Below are 11,309 nucleotides of genomic sequence, written 5' to 3'. Positions count from 1 at the left end.
AAGTCACCGCACAAGTCCGTGGAAACGCACCATAACTCACATGATCTGATGGTCTGCATATTTTCAGGTATTCAACATCCCAACATGGACACATTGCCTGTTTACATTTGATTTGAAGTTCTAACTCTTCTTGGAGGAGGAGTCTTTTGGCCAAGAGACTCTTCTTGGAGAAGAAGTCTCTTGGAGAAGAAGACTCTTGGAGAAGAGACTCTTGGAGGAAAGAAGACTCTACTTGGAGAAAGACTCTTCTTCTTGGAGAGAAGACTCTTCTTGGAGAAGAAGAGTCTTCTTCTCCAAGAAGAGTCTTCTTCTCCAAGAAGAGTCTTCTTCTCCAAGAGACTTCTTCTCCAAGAAGAGTCTCTTGGCCAAAAGACTCCTCCTCCAAGAAGAGTTAGAACTTCAAATCAAATGTAAACAGGCAATGCGTCTTCTTGGAGAAGAATCTTCTTGATTCTTCTTGGAGAAGAATCTTCTTGGAGAAGAAGTCTCTTGATTGCCCTAAAAGGCTCCGCCCAACATGGGGCTCGAACCCACGACCCTGAGATTAAGAGTCTCATGCTCTACCGACTGAGCTAGCCGGGCTACAACCCCAGAATTTAAGCAAACATTTTTTGGAAAAAAAACTATCTGCAACTACTCTTTCAGCGTCATACAGTTGACCTGTCATGTTAGGTCGTGGTTAAAAACCTGTTAAACTCAAAATACACATCCCAGAAGTGCCTCAGACCATCTGAGGTCATCTCCAACAGAGTGAGCTGTAATCATCCTTCAATAAGCAAAGTCATCGCGCAAGTCCGTGGAAACGCACCATAGCTCAGACGATCTGATGGTCTGCATATTTTCAGGTATTCAACATCCCAACATGGAGCCTCACATTCAACATCCCAACTTGGAGAAGAAGTCTCTTGGAGAAGAAGAAGTCACGCACCATAGCTCAGACGATCTGATGGTCTGCATATTTTCAGGTATTCAACATCCCAACATGGACGCATTACCTGTTTACATTTGATTTGAAGTTCTAACTCTTCTTGGAGGAGGAGTCTTTTGATTGCCCTAAAAGGCTCCACCCAACGTGGGGCTCGAACCCACGACCCTGAGATTAAGAGTCTCATGCTCTACCGACTGAGCTAGCCGGGCTACAACCCCAGAAGTTAAGCAACATTTTTTGGAAAAAAAACTATCTGCAACTACTCTTTCAGCGTCATACAGTTGACCTGTCATGTTAGGTCGTGGTTAAAAACCTGTTAAACTCAAAATACACATCCCAGAAGTGCCTCAGACCATCTGAGGTCATCTCCAGCAGAGTGAGCTGTAATCATCCTTCAATAAGCAAAGTCACCGCGCAAGTCCGTGGAAACGCACCATAGCTCAGACGATCTGATGGTCTGCATATTTTCAGGTATTCAACATCCCAACATGGACGCATTACCTGTTTACATTTGATTTGAAGTTCTAACTCTTCTTGGAGGAGGAGTCTTTTGGCCAAGAGACTCTTCTTGGAGAAGAAGTCTCTTGATTGCCCTAAAAGGCTCCGCCCAACGTGGGGCTCGAACCCACGACCCTGAGATTAAGAGTCTCATGCTCTACCGACTGAGCTAGCCGGGCTACAACCCCAGAATTTAAGCAACATTTTTTGGAAAAAAAACTATCTGCAACTACTCTTTCAGCGTCATACAGTTGACCTGTCATGTTAGGTCGTGGTTAAAAACCTGTTAAACTCAAAATACACATCCCAGAAGTGCCTCAGACCATCTGAGGTCATCTCAAGCAGAGTGAGCTGTAATCATCCTTAAATAAGCAAAGTCACCGTGCAAGTCCGTGGAAACGCACCATAACTCACATGATCTGATGGTCTGCATATTTTCAGGTATTCAACATCCCAACATGGACGCATTGCCTGTTTACATTTGATTTGAAGTTCTAACTCTTCTTGGAGGAGGAGTCTTTTGGCCAAGAGACTCTTCTTGGAGAAGAAGTCTCTTCTTGGAGAAGAAGTCTCTTGGAGAAGAAGACTCTTGGAGAAGAAGACTCTTCTTGGAGAAGAAGTCTCTTGATTGCCCTAAAAGGCTCCGCCCAACGTGGGGCTCGAACCCACGACCCTGAGATTAAGAGTCTCATGCTCTACCGACTGAGCTAGCCGGGCTACAACCCCAAATGTTAAGCAACATTTTTTGGAAAAAAAACTATCTGCAACTACTCTTTCAGCGTCATACAGTTGACCTGTCATGTTAGGTCGTGGTTAAAAACCTGTTAAACTCAAAATACACATCCCAGAAGTGCCTCAGACCATCTGAGGTCATCTCCAGCAGAGTGAGCTGTAATCATCCTTCAATAAGCAAAGTCATCGCGCAAGTCCGTGGAAACGCACCATAGCTCAGACGATGTGATGGTCTGCATATTTTCAGGTATTCAACATCCCAACATGGACGCATTACCTGTTTACATTTTATGTAGTTCTAACTCTTCTTGGAGGAGGAGTCTTTTGGCCAAGAGACTCTTCTTGGAGAAGAAGTCTCCGAGAAGAAGTCTCTTGATTGCCCTAAAAGGCTCCGCCCAACGTGGGGCTCGAACCCACGACCCTGAGATTAAGAGTCTCATGCTCTACCGACTGAGCTAGCCGGGCTACAACACAAGAATTGAGGCAACAGTTTTCGGAAAAAAAACTATCTGCAACTGCTCTTTCAGCGTCATACAGTTGACCTGTCATGTTAGGTCGTGGTTAAAAACCTGTTAAACTCAAAATACACATCCCAGAAGTGCCTCAGACCATCTGAGGTCATCTCCAGCATAGGGAGCTGTAATCATCCTTCAATAAGCAAAGTCACCGTGCAAGTCCGTGGAAACGCACCATAGCTCAGACGATCTGATGGTCTGCATATTTTCAGGTATTCAACATCCCAACATGGACGCATTACCTGTTTACATTTGATTTGAAGTTCTAACTCTTCTTGGAGGAGGAGTCTTTTGGCCAAGAGACTCTTCTTGGAGAAGAAGTCTCTTCTTGGAGAAGAAGTCTCTTGGAGAAGAAGACTCTTGGAGAAGAAGACTCTTGGAGAAGAAGACTCTTCTTGGAGAAGAAGACTCTTCTTGGAGAAGAAGTCTCTTGATTGCCCTAAAAGGCTCCGCCCAACGTGGGGCTCGAACCCACGACCCTGAGACAGGTATTCAACATCCCAACATGGACACATTGCCTGTTTACATTTGATTTGAAGTTCTAACTCTTCTTGGAGGAGGAGTCTTTTGGCCAAGAGACTCTTCTTGGAGAAGAAGTCTCTTGGAGAAGAAGACTCTTGGAGAAGAAGACTCTACTTGGAGAAGAAGATTCTTCTTGGAGAAGAATCTTCTTGGAGAAGAAGTCTCTTGATTGCCCTAAAAGGCTCCGCCCAACATTAAGAGTCTCATGCTCTACCGACTGAGCTAGCCGGGCTACAACCCCAGAATTTAAGCAAACATTTTTTGGAAAAAAAACTATCTGCAACTACTCTTTCAGCGTCATACAGTTGACCTGTCATGTTAGGTCGTGGTTAAAAACCTGTTAAACTCAAAATACACATCCCAGAAGTGCCTCAGACCATCTGAGGTCATCTCCAGCATAGGGAGCTGTAATAATCCTTCAATAAGCAAAGTCACCGCACAAGTCCGTGGAAACGCACCATAACTCACATGATCTGATGGTCTGCATATTTTCAGGTATTCAACATCCCAACATGGACGCATTACCTGTTTACATTTGATTTGAAGTTCTAACTCTTCTTGGAGGAGGAGTCTTTTGATTGCCCTAAAAGGCTCCGCCCAACGTGGGGCTCGAACCCACGACCCTGAGATTAAGAGTCTCATGCTCTACCGACTGAGCTAGCCGGGCTACCACCCCAGATTTTAAGCAACATTTTTTGGAAAAAAAACTATCTGCAACTACTCTTTCAGCGTCATACAGTTGACCTGTCATGTTAGGTCGTGGTTAAAAACCTGTTAAACTCAAAATACACATCCCAGAAGTGCCTCAGACCATCTGAGGTCATCTCAAGCAGAGTGAGCTGTAATCATCCTTAAATAAGCAAAGTCACCGTGCAAGTCCGTGGAAACGCACCATAACTCACATGATCTGATGGTCTGCATATTTTCAGGTATTCAACATCCCAAAATGGAGCCTCACATTCAACATCCCAACTTGGAGAAGAAGTCTCTTGGAGAAGAAGAAGTCACGCACCATAGCTCAGACGATCTGATGGTCTGCATATTTTCAGGTATTCAACATCCCAACATGGACGCATTACCTGTTTACATTTGATTTGAAGTTCTAACTCTTCTTGGAGGAGGAGTCTTTTGATTGCCCTAAAAGGCTCCGCCCAACGTGGGGCTCGAACCCACGACCCTGAGATTAAGAGTCTCATGCTCTACCGACTGAGCTAGCCGGGCTACAACCCCAGAATTTAAGCAACATTTTTTGGAAAAAAAACTATCTGCAACTACTCTTTCAGCGTCATACAGTTGACCTGTCATGTTAGGTCGTGGTTAAAAACCTGTTAAACTCAAAATACACATCCCAGAAGTGCCTCAGACCATCTGAGGTCATCTCCAACAGAGTGAGCTGTAATCATCCTTCAATAAGCAAAGTCATCGCGCAAGTCCGTGGAAACGCACCATAGCTCAGACGATCTGATGGTCTGCATATTTTCAGGTATTCAACATCCCAACATGGAGCCTCACATTCAACATCCCAACTTGGAGAAGAAGTCTCTTGGAGAAGAAGAAGTCACGCACCATAGCTCAGACGATCTGATGGTCTGCATATTTTCAGGTATTCAACATCCCAACATGGACGCATTACCTGTTTACATTTGATTTGAAGTTCTAACTCTTCTTGGAGGAGGAGTCTTTTGATTGCCCTAAAAGGCTCCGCCCAACGTGGGGCTCGAACCCACGACCCTGAGATTAAGAGTCTCATGCTCTACCGACTGAGCTAGCCGGGCTACAACCCCAGAAGTTAAGCAACATTTTTTGGAAAAAAAACTATCTGCAACTACTCTTTCAGCGTCATACAGTTGACCTGTCATGTTAGGTCGTGGTTAAAAACCTGTTAAACTCAAAATACACATCCCAGAAGTGCCTCAGACCATCTGAGGTCATCTCCAGCAGAGTGAGCTGTAATCATCCTTCAATAAGCAAAGTCATCGCGCAAGTCCGTGGAAACGCACCATAGCTCAGACGATCTGATGGTCTGCATATTTTCAGGTATTCAACATCCCAACATGGACGCATTACCTGTTTACATTTGATTTGAAGTTCTAACTCTTCTTGGAGGAGGAGTCTTTTGGCCAAGAGACTCTTCTTGGAGAAGAAGTCTCTTGATTGCCCTAAAAGGCTCCGCCCAACGTGGGGCTCGAACCCACGACCCTGAGATTAAGAGTCTCATGCTCTACCGACTGAGCTAGCCGGGCTACAACACAAGAATTGAGGCAACAGTTTTTGGAAAAAAAACTATCTGCAACTGCTCTTTCAGCGTCATACAGTTGACCTGTCATGTTAGGTCGTGGTTAAAAACCTGTTAAACTCAAAATACACATCCCAGAAGTGCCTCAGACCATCTGAGGTCATCTCCAGCATAGGGAGCTGTAATAATCCTTCAATAAGCAAAGTCACTGCACAAGTCCGTGGAAACGCACCATAACTCACATGATCTGATGGTCTGCATATTTTCAGGTATTCAACATCCCAACATGGACGCATTGCCTGTTTACATTTGATTTGAAGTTCTAACTCTTCTTGGAGGAGGAGTCTTTTGGCCAAGAGACTCTTCTTGGAGAAGAAGTCTCTTGATTGCCCTAAAAGGCTCCACCCAACGTGGGGCTCGAACCCACGACCCTGAGATTAAGAGTCTCATGCTCTACCGACTGAGCTAGCCGGGCTACAACCCCAGAATTTAAGCAACATTTTTTGGAAAAAAAACTATCTGCAACTCCTCTTTCAGCGTCATACAGTTGACCTGTCATGTTAGGTCGTGGTTAAAAACCTGTTAAACTCAAAATACACATCCCAGAAGTGCCTCAGACCATCTGAGGTCATCTCAAGCAGAGTGAGCTGTAATCATCCTTAAATAAGCAAAGTCACCGTGCAAGTCCGTGGAAACGCACCATAACTCACATGATCTGATGGTCTGCATATTTTCAGGTATTCAACATCCCAACATGGATGCATTGCCTGTTTACATTTGATTTGAAGTTCTAACTCTTCTTGGAGGAGGAGTCTTTTGGCCAAGAGACTCTTCTTGGAGAAGAAGTCTCTTGGAAAAGAAGACTCTTGGAGAAGAAGACTCTTCTTGGAGAAGAAGTCTCTTGATTGCCCTAAAAGGCTCCGCCCATCGTGGGGCTCGAACCCACGACCCTGAGATTAAGAGTCTCATGCTCTACCGACTGAGCTAGCCGGGCTACAACCCCAGAATTTAAGCAACATCTTTTGGAAAAAAAACTATCTGCAACTGCTCTTTCAGCGTCATACAGTTGACCTGTCATGTTAGGTCGTGGTTAAAAACCTGTTAAACTCAAAATACACATCCCAGAAGTGCCTCAGACCATCTGAGGTCATCTCCAGCATAGGGAGCTGTAATCATCCTTCAATAAGCAAAGTCACCGTGCAAGTCCGTGGAAACGCACCATAGCTCAGACGATCTGATGGTCTGCATATTTTCAGGTATTCAACATCCCAACATGGACGCATTACCTGTTTACATTTGATTTGAAGTTCTAACTCTTCTTGGAGGAAGAGTCTTTTGGCCAAGAGACTCTTCTTGGAGAAGAAGTCTCTTGGAGAAGAAGACTCTTGGAGAAGAAGACTCTTCTTGGAGAAGAAGTCTCTTGGAGAAGAAGACTCTTCTTGGAGAAGAAGTCTCTTGGAGAAGAAGACTCTTGGAGAAGAAGACTCTTGGAGAAGAAGACTCTTGGAGAAGAAGACTCTTGGAGAAGAAGACTCTTGGAGAAGAAGACTCTTCTTGGAGAAGAAGTCTCTTGATTGCCCTAAAAGGCTCCGCCCAACGTGGGGCTCGAACCCACAACCCTGAGATTAAGAGTCTCATACTCTACCGACTGAGCTAGCCGGGCTACAACACAAGAATTGAGGCAACAGTTTTCGGAAAAAAAACTATCTGCAACTGCTCTTTCAGCGTCATACAGTTGACCTGTCATGTTAGGTCGTGGTTAAAAACCTGTTAAACTCAAAATACACATCCCAGAAGTGCCTCAGACCATCTGAGGTCATCTCCAGCATAGGGAGCTGTAATAATCCTTCAATAAGCAAAGTCACCACACAAGTCCGTGGAAACGCACCATAACTCACATGATCTGATGGTCTGCATATTTTCAGGTATTCAACATCCCAACATGGACGCATTGCCTGTTTACATTTGATTTGAAGTTCTAACTCTTCTTGGAGGAGGAGTCTTTTGGCCAAGAGACTCTTCTTGGAGAAGAAGTCTCTTGATTGCCCTAAAAGGCTCCACCCAACGTGGGGCTCGAACCCACGACCCTGAGATTAAGAGTCTCATGCTCTACCAACTGAGCTAGCCGGGCTACAACCCCAGAATTTAAGCAACATTTTTTGGAAAAAAAACTATCTGCAACTACTCTTTCAGCGTCATACAGTTGACCTGTCATGTTAGGTCGTGGTTAAAAACCTGTTAAACTCAAAATACACATCCCAGAAGTGCCTCAGACCATCTGAGGTCATCTCAAGCAGAGTGAGCTGTAATCATCCTTAAATAAGCAAAGTCACCGTGCAAGTCCGTGGAAACGCACCATAACTCACATGATCTGATGGTCTGCATATTTTCAGGTATTCAACATCCCAAGATGGACGCATTGCCTGTTTACATTTGATTTGAAGTTCTAACTCTTCTTGGAGGAGGAGTCTTTTGGCCAAGAGACTCTTCTTGGAGAAGAAGTCTCTTGATTGCCCTAAAAGGCTCCGCCCAACGTGGGGCTCGAACCCACGACCCTGAGATTAAGAGTCTCATGCTCTACCGACTGAGCTAGCCGGGCTACAACACAAGAATTAAGGCAACAGTTTTCGGAAAAAAAACTATCTGCAACTGCTCTTTCAGCGTCATACAGTTGACCTGTCATGTTAGGTCTAAACTATGACATTTTTGTCACATTTTGGACGACATGCTAAACTATGACTTTTTTGTCTCATTTTGGACGACATACTAAACTATGACATTTTTGTCACATTTTGGACGACATACTAAACTATGACATTTTTGACCGAGAATGGCGGGCACTTTCTAAGTGTTTCGAGCATCCATGGTGACAAAAATTGCAAAAAACTGTGAATGATTTCCACATACACATGAATGGGAGATGATTGACGAAATAATCACAACCCAGGCAAGTTTGGATCCTCACAGAGTGAGGAAGAGAGTCTCTTTTAAAGGGTGATTCCACCAAATGACCACTTTGTCTAAATACTTCAAGTTTTAAGGGTTCAATCCACCTAAATGTTACTCCTTCACCAGCACAAGCCCTGCACCCAACAACATCGGCAGCAAGAACAGCAGGCACGCTCGAAATTTGGCCGCAGAATTTTCTAGTTCTTTGTTACACTGATGTGTTGAATTTAAACTGGTATGTAATGACACCACATGATGGTGTTTTGACTGCAGTGACTGTTTTTTTCCCCTCTCCTGCACAGAATCATGTTGTAAATGTTTTCCACTCCATTAATTTTTTCCCTCCACTGTGACTAAAATAAAACCATTCCTTCTCTTCAGCGTTTACCTCACACTCAGTCTGTCATTTATTTATTTACTGGTAACTGAAGCTCAACGATCAGAAGATGCATCAAGGTCATTTTACAACCTAATATAGGGGGGATGTGGGGAAATACATTTTTTTATCATGGTATTCTTTTACACCACTCGATATTGATGTATATCATGATAAAAAAAAGCATACCAATATTTCCATAAGGCCATATCGAGAAAAACAAGATGTAAAATTATACACTGGTTGCTTCATTGAGCGTTAAAATACACTCTAAATTAAAATATCTACTGTTTATGATCTGCATTACATTCTTAAAATACATTTATTACTTTAATTTCAGATAAGACCTGGGTGGCAATTTCATTGTTTCTAATAATTAGGACATTTCTTTAACCATTTTAGTTGATTCCATGTGTATTTTAATCAATATATGTATACATTCAGTGTATTCCATTAATTAATTCTATATAATAAATATAATCATCAATGGAATATACTTTAAAACTATGGAGTCATCAGATATTTTATCATATGACAACATCCAAAATCTAGGACCATATGTTGTCTCTAGAGCTGCAACTAACTAAAAAATTATTGTCTCGATTAATCGTTTGGTGCATAAAATGTTAGAAAACTTGAGGTTCTCAAATGTCTTTTGTCCACAAAACAAAATGACTCAGTTTAAATGATTTCTTTGATATGTGGAGCAAAGAAACCAGAAAATATTCACATTTAAGAAGCTGAAACAATCAGAAATCCTGTTTTAATCATGAAAAAACCTTCAAACTGATTTGATTATAAAAATAGTTGACGACGAACTTAGTAATCGAGTAATTGTTTCAGCTCTAGTTGTCTCGTGTCATGATGTCGATAAAACATTGACGTACTGCCCATCCCCTGTGATAAAGTGAATCTCTTACATAATGAACCTTTTTAAAACCGAGTCGGTTGACCGGGGTCTCACGCGAACCGCTCTTTAGTGCAGGCAATCATGACGACATCTTGAAAAGAAAAGACACGACAGCAACACGCTTAAGTGCAGAGTAATTCATTGTCAAATAGCAGAAAACAAAAACAGCCACACGCCACAGAGAGAACAGTGGTTTAAATAATGTACACCCACCTTCCCAGCCCCCAAACCCACACTCACACACGTAACACACTCACCTCGGCATCGCTTTAGTAGAAACAACATGCATCGTTTTTTTTGTCCTCATCCGTGATCACATCCTCACATTTCACTCACTCACTCACTCACTGCGACATCATCAATGAAACCACACCCACGCGCTCTATTGCTTTTTGAGCTGACTCTACTGTTTGGTGAAAGCGTATAAAAAAAAAAGCTTCACTGTGCTTTTCTAACTATGTTCCAACCTGCTGAGCTTTTTTTTAATATTATCTACACACTGACCAACCTCCACCTGAACCTGAAGAAGACGAGAAGAAACACCTTCACACCGAGGCGGCGCGTGTAAGGACGCTCTTTCCTGTCGCAAACGCTGGGGGAAACTATAAAATGTGAGGCATGAAAATCTAAATTTTAAAACTATTGAGAGTGGGGAAAACTCTATAATATCAATAAAACTAAGACAAATCTATATCATATTTGTCAAAAACTCAAGGTTTACATTTTGACCACAAGACACAAATTTCTGATTCAAAAATTAAAATGTGTACGACAATGTAAATTAAAAACTTAACTCATAAATCATATTTATCCAATTAGCTGAAACATTTGAGTCTCAATTATTAAACATATTAAAAAAAGTGACGAAATATGTTCCCATGCCAACCTTTTCATACTTTCCCCCCCGTCAGACAGGAAAAATACTTCCAATGTTACACCTCAGGGTAAAGATGGAAAAAAAAAAGATAATCCAGACTACAGTCACACAAACAGCATTCTAGAATAAATGTGGCAAAAAAATAAAAATAAAAATAAAAGGTTTTGTCCAAGACTCAAAAGTAAAACTCAATAAAACTTCATTTACATTCATTTTAAATGACAGCATTTTGGATCTTGTGTTCACTGTTGACTGATTTAGCCCCGTGTGCTCACACATTCATCTGAGACTCGCAAGAAAAAAACAAACATTCAGAGCAACAATGTGACGACAACAAAGCTAAAACCCTACAACTGAACGTCGTAGGAAGGCCTCTGCGCACCAGACACGTGTTTTTATTCATGTTTATAATATTTTTGACTAAATCTGGAAATAAAAATGTGCATAGCTGTTTAACCGTTTCAATCCGCCTGAAAAAAAACCTTCTTAAGCTCCCGACTGAAACCAGCGCTCCTCTTTTTAAAGAATCAGCTGTTCCCAGGTATTACTTTTATTTGGACATTAAGATGCACGAGATTGGACTTTTTGCTGATCTATAGCGGTGTTTTTCCGCTGTTCCCACCTGCGGAGCTCATTTAGTCTCTTCTGTAGTCAAACTGACTTTTTATACTGTTGTCGCAGCAGATGAAGATAGAAATCGTCTTCGATGTGCAAAAATAAATAGCTGGAGAGGGCGTGCCACCATAGAAGTCGAGGGGGCAGTTGG

At 42.4% G+C, this 11,309-nt stretch overlaps 15 non-coding genes across 15 annotated transcripts; all 15 read right to left on the bottom strand.

The window, feature by feature from the left end:
- Positions 1 to 509: 509 nt before the first annotated feature.
- On the bottom strand, positions 510 to 582 carry trnak-cuu. The gene has a single exon. It is a non-coding gene; the product is annotated as a tRNA-Lys (tRNA).
- A 482-nt stretch (positions 583 to 1,064) lies between these two features.
- trnak-cuu lies at positions 1,065 to 1,137 on the bottom strand. The gene has a single exon. It is a non-coding gene; the product is annotated as a tRNA-Lys (tRNA).
- A 395-nt stretch (positions 1,138 to 1,532) lies between these two features.
- trnak-cuu lies at positions 1,533 to 1,605 on the bottom strand. The gene has a single exon. It is a non-coding gene; the product is annotated as a tRNA-Lys (tRNA).
- A 465-nt stretch (positions 1,606 to 2,070) lies between these two features.
- On the bottom strand, positions 2,071 to 2,143 carry trnak-cuu. Its single transcript has one exon. It is a non-coding gene; the product is annotated as a tRNA-Lys (tRNA).
- A 407-nt stretch (positions 2,144 to 2,550) lies between these two features.
- trnak-cuu lies at positions 2,551 to 2,623 on the bottom strand. The gene has a single exon. It is a non-coding gene; the product is annotated as a tRNA-Lys (tRNA).
- Positions 2,624 to 3,123: 500 nt separating this feature from the next.
- On the bottom strand, positions 3,124 to 3,427 carry trnak-cuu. The gene is made up of 2 exons: positions 3,391 to 3,427; positions 3,124 to 3,159 (listed from the first exon to the last, which is right to left on the bottom strand). It is a non-coding gene; the product is annotated as a tRNA-Lys (tRNA).
- Positions 3,428 to 3,789: 362 nt separating this feature from the next.
- On the bottom strand, positions 3,790 to 3,862 carry trnak-cuu. The gene has a single exon. It is a non-coding gene; the product is annotated as a tRNA-Lys (tRNA).
- Positions 3,863 to 4,343: 481 nt separating this feature from the next.
- Positions 4,344 to 4,416, bottom strand: trnak-cuu. The gene has a single exon. It is a non-coding gene; the product is annotated as a tRNA-Lys (tRNA).
- Positions 4,417 to 4,897: 481 nt separating this feature from the next.
- On the bottom strand, positions 4,898 to 4,970 carry trnak-cuu. The gene has a single exon. It is a non-coding gene; the product is annotated as a tRNA-Lys (tRNA).
- A 395-nt stretch (positions 4,971 to 5,365) lies between these two features.
- On the bottom strand, positions 5,366 to 5,438 carry trnak-cuu. The gene has a single exon. It is a non-coding gene; the product is annotated as a tRNA-Lys (tRNA).
- Positions 5,439 to 5,833: 395 nt separating this feature from the next.
- Positions 5,834 to 5,906, bottom strand: trnak-cuu. Its single transcript has one exon. It is a non-coding gene; the product is annotated as a tRNA-Lys (tRNA).
- Positions 5,907 to 6,352: 446 nt separating this feature from the next.
- Positions 6,353 to 6,425, bottom strand: trnak-cuu. The gene has a single exon. It is a non-coding gene; the product is annotated as a tRNA-Lys (tRNA).
- A 596-nt stretch (positions 6,426 to 7,021) lies between these two features.
- trnak-cuu lies at positions 7,022 to 7,094 on the bottom strand. The gene has a single exon. It is a non-coding gene; the product is annotated as a tRNA-Lys (tRNA).
- Positions 7,095 to 7,489: 395 nt separating this feature from the next.
- Positions 7,490 to 7,562, bottom strand: trnak-cuu. The gene has a single exon. It is a non-coding gene; the product is annotated as a tRNA-Lys (tRNA).
- A 395-nt stretch (positions 7,563 to 7,957) lies between these two features.
- trnak-cuu lies at positions 7,958 to 8,030 on the bottom strand. The gene has a single exon. It is a non-coding gene; the product is annotated as a tRNA-Lys (tRNA).
- Positions 8,031 to 11,309: the final 3,279 nt, after the last annotated feature.

The sequence above is a fragment of the Solea senegalensis genome, linkage group LG11 (genome assembly GCF_019176455.1).
Source record: "Solea senegalensis isolate Sse05_10M linkage group LG11, IFAPA_SoseM_1, whole genome shotgun sequence".
In the NCBI taxonomy this organism is placed as follows: Eukaryota; Metazoa; Chordata; class Actinopteri; order Pleuronectiformes; family Soleidae; genus Solea; species Solea senegalensis.
The sequence above is the reverse complement of the archived record's forward strand: the minus strand, read 5'-3'. Positions and strand labels throughout refer to the sequence as shown.